This window comes from Prionailurus bengalensis, chromosome D2 (genome assembly GCF_016509475.1).
Source record: "Prionailurus bengalensis isolate Pbe53 chromosome D2, Fcat_Pben_1.1_paternal_pri, whole genome shotgun sequence".
In the NCBI taxonomy this organism is placed as follows: Eukaryota; Metazoa; Chordata; class Mammalia; order Carnivora; family Felidae; genus Prionailurus; species Prionailurus bengalensis.
This window is the reverse complement of record NC_057351.1, coordinates 49623188-49627712: the sequence shown is the minus strand read 5'-3', so window position 1 is coordinate 49627712 and position 4525 is coordinate 49623188.

Below are 4525 nucleotides of genomic sequence, written 5' to 3'. Positions count from 1 at the left end.
TCTCTTGTAAAAAAAAAAAAAATTAATTGTCCTTACACAGATTTTGAGTCTATAGATTACCGTGCCCTCCTTTTGCTGAAGGTGGAGTCTACACCTTTTTTTCCATTATCCTGCAAATTTTGTAGTCTGTCTGGGAGGGGGCAGGAGAAATTACTATCGCACACCACTCTCATGTTTGTTCCCCAACTCTCAATACCCCACTCTGTAATGATTTGGTTAAGGCACTTGTGGTCTGTGAGACCACAACCATCATTTCTAAACTAGGTTCACAGTCACCCACAATAGCTTGTCTCCAGTCACCCATCTTTTTTTTTAGATTTTTAAAAAAATGTTTATTTATTTTTGAGAGAGACGAAGTACAAGCAGGGGAGGGGCAGAGAGAGAGGGAGACACAGAATCTGAAGTAGGCTCCAGGCTCTGAGCTGTCAGCCCAGAACCTGACACGGGGCTCAAAGCCATGAACCACGAGATCATGACCTGAACTGAAGTTGGACGGTTAACCGACTGAGCCACCCAGGCGCCCCATCCAACCACCCATCTTATATGTCCAGGCATCATTTTGTGTAGTCTCAACTATGTTGTCATTCCTAACAACAGATAGAAGAGTTGGCTCTGCATATTCAGATTATATTCATATTCATACATATTTTTTTTGTTGTGTTAATTCATCCATCATTAACATTTCCTTTCCTTTACCTTGACATTATACAGGCCTGCCTGGTATAGAAACATTCCACAGAGGGTTTCCAAGTAGCTAATGCAAGGGTGTGGCTGCCCTTTCTAGGATCATCTATTTCCTGGAGAGTGGCCCTTCTTCTCAGTCATTTTTACAAGCTCATCCACTTCAACAGAGCACATTCTTTAGCACTCTCCATACCTTCAGATCTTACCAGAGCCGTTTGCTTAAGTGCCATCATCAGCATATGACATGTTGTTCTAAATTTGTCAAGCACCTTCACAAGGTTGTCTCCCCTGAAGGTTTATTGTCTTAGAATATCACCACTGTTATGGACTGCATAACATTCGTGTCCCCCAAAATTCATATAGTGAAACCCTAACCCCAATAAGATGGTATTAGGATGTGGGGGTCTTTAGGAGGTAATCAGGTGATGAGGCTGGAGCCTGCATTATAAGAAGAGGAAATGAGTTAGCCCTCTTTTTCCCTGTCATGTGAGGATACAAATGAGAAGTCAGCTGTCTATAAACCAGGAAGAAGTCCCTCACCAGAATCTGACCATGATAGCATCCTGATCTTGGACATCCAGCCTCCAAAACCATAAGAAGTAAATGTCTGTAGTTTAAGCCACCCAGTCTGTGGTAATTTGTTATAGCAGCCCAAACTGACTGATAGATGCCAGTGGGTGATCGCCCCTGCTTGGAGCCAGTGGACCCTGGTGAGGTTTTCAGGGTCCCACCCCCTTCTACACTGTCCATGTCCCCCCCTTGGCGGTCAGGCTCTCAATCTGCTCCTATCCCCTGATGAGGACCAGGATGTTGCTAGCTGGAGGCCCAGAGCAAGTTTGACTGTGGTGGGGGAATAGGTGCAAGGGCTCTGACACCCACAGAGCCAGGCTCTGGGGCTGCCTGATCACCACCCCCTCCCCAGCCAACCACCTCTGAGTGGGCCAAGTGCTCTGGCTCTCGAATTTCTAATAGAAACCTCAAGAGCAAATACGCGTAATTCCTGACAAGTTCCTGTTCTCCTCCCTCATGACAATTTATGTACAATTTATCTTCTGGGCAGGAACACCCAGCCCCTGGCACAGCTTCCTTAAGATTCCTAATTTGTCATCCATTCCAAGAGAAAGGAAAAATAATTCATTACAGAGTGAGTACTGAGAGTGAGGTGAGATGAGGAATCTCAACCCTGGAAAGGGTGATTTGGCTGAGGGGCCCCATATTGCCCTGGATGTGTGGCTCCTGGCTGCCGGCTCTGTTCTCTACACCCTGTTCTCTACCTGACACTAGCCCTGTTTTATGGCCCTCTGGACTTCCCATGTCCTGACCCCCCTACTGCCTGTAGTCAGAGGGCTCTTACAATGCATCCCATGGGGGGTTTTGCTCCATTTTTATATGGCTTGGCCTGTCTGCAGCTTTTAACTCTGTTTTTTTATTACAAATGTAATACATGCTGGTTACAGGAAAATGCAACTAATACATAAGTATGTTAAGTGAAGTACACAATTTTCTTTTTTCATTGCCTTCCTCCAACCCTGATTTCCATTTTCAGGGGTGACCACTATTGACACCCTGGTGGATATTCATCCAGATTATTTTCTGTGCACCTGCAAAAATACACACACACCTATATATCTGTGTTAGATACTGTTGGTGCTGCCTAGATTTTCTTCCTCTGGCCAGTGTACCATCCAGGCTGCTATTGGTTCAGAGTTGCACCCTCTTTTGGAGAGCCACCCTCAGCAGAAATGATCTGCCTCATCGAGCAATGTCTGGAAATTCTTGCCCATCCCATGGGGTAACTCCCGACCAATGACTGAATAATACAGGTACAAAAGCCTGACCTCCTTGCTACGAGGTGGGCAGCTCTGTGGTGCCATTCATGTGCCAGAGCTCCTGGTGGGATCAAGTGAGGCTGGACCCACGATCTTGCCTGGCTTCTTCCCTGGCCCTTCCCTGTTTCCCTCATCCCTTACGGGTTCCACCTGAGAGCACTCAACAACCCCCTTGCACATGAATGTACATGTACAATGAATAGTACATAGGTATAGATGCATATATACACATAGGTATTTTCAGAAAGGAGCCTGTGCTTATCCGAACCATTTGGTGATTTACTTTTTTCACTTTGCAGTGTACCATAGATACCTCTGAATATAAGTCTATTTTATTTTTTATGGCAGCAGAGATCTCACTGGAATGGATTTCCCATAATTTAAGTAATCAATAGTCCTGCTAATGAAATTGAGTTTGTTCTTCATTCAATGAGTGGTACAAAGTGCTACTGCATGCCAGGTGCTGCCTTAAGCACTGGGGTTGCCTCCAATTTTTCTCTCTTACAAAAAATATTAATTTTTTATGCATATTCAAGCATATGCATAAAAGTGGCTTTGAAGGACAAGTTCTTGGAGGTGGATTTGTGGATCAAGGGGAAACTGCATTTACAGGGTTAATGGTGAGCTCTGATGATACCTCTTCGCTAGGTATCTATTTTCCTCTTTCTAACCTCCTCTGCAACCCATCCACCTGCTCACTGAATGCCTAGAAACCCTCAGGCAGCCAGGACTTTCTGTTCAGCCCTCCTTGCTTTCGGGCTCTTCTTTCCCTGGGCTGCATCCACCCGCCCTTCCTGCAACACCAGGCATTTGGATACCAAGGGCTCCTAGACCAGCTTTCTCCCAGGTCCCATTTTACATAGGAGGTAATTGGGACTCAGAGAGGGTAAGTGGCTATACTGGTCAGAATTCTCCAGAAAAACAGAACCAGTGAGAGATATATAGATATATATAAGAAGAGATTTATTATAGGAATTGATTTATGCAGCTTTGGAGGCAGAGGAGTCCCACGATCTGTCACCTACAAGCTGGGGAACCAGGAAGGCTGGTGGTATAATTCAGTCTGAACCTGAGCTCCTGAGAAGGAGGGGGCTGGTAGTGCAAGTTCCAATGTGAGTCTGAAAGCCTGAGAACCAGGAGCACTGATATCCAAGGGCAGGAGAAGATGGATGTCTCAGTTCAAGCAGAGAGTGAATTCACCCTTCCTCCACCTTTTGGTGGATTGGATGATGGGAAGGGCAATCTGCTTTATTCAGTTCACCAATGCAAATGCTAGTCTCTTCTGGAAACACCCTCACAGGAATACCCAAAGTAATGTTTTACCAGCTATCTGGCATCCCTTAGCCCAGTCAAGTGGACACAAAAAATTAACCATCATAGTGACCCACTTTTCTGGACGCCCTTGTCTAGGTTTCTACCAAGCATCTCCACTGGGATCTCCCAGAGGCACTTCAAATTCACCAGGTCCCAAATCATTTTGGGACATGTCCCATCGTCTTAGAAGTAAGTTTCTCAAGATCAAAGAGAATTTGGAGAAAACTGGGGAGAACAGACCATTTTTACTGGGTCTTAGTTCTTCTCTGAATGGTGACTACATTAAGTTGTGCCCCTCCAGTGCCTGCTGCAGTACCTCATTGCACAGGAGGTAGTAGATAAATGTGAAATAAATGAGGGACTGAGAATCCATGCTCTTTCACTAGGAAAATGTATGGCTTTCCTGATGTAGCAAAAATTGAGACAGAAACCTGAGGCTGTCCTTTGATTTTCTTTCTCTGAATAATCGTTTTAAGTGCGAGTGACTGGTACACTGCTGGGGTCTGTGTTTGTTGGTAAACCTTTTCGGAGGGCAGTTTCGTAATCTCTGTGGAAAGTCCCAAAATTATGCATGCCTTTAATTTTACCTATCGAAATTCTAAAGAAAGAGTTTAGGATGTATGATAAGGTTTAGTCACAAGACTTATCTTTGTGAGGGCTATTTAATATGGAAGACAAGTTGAAAAGAACCCATGTGT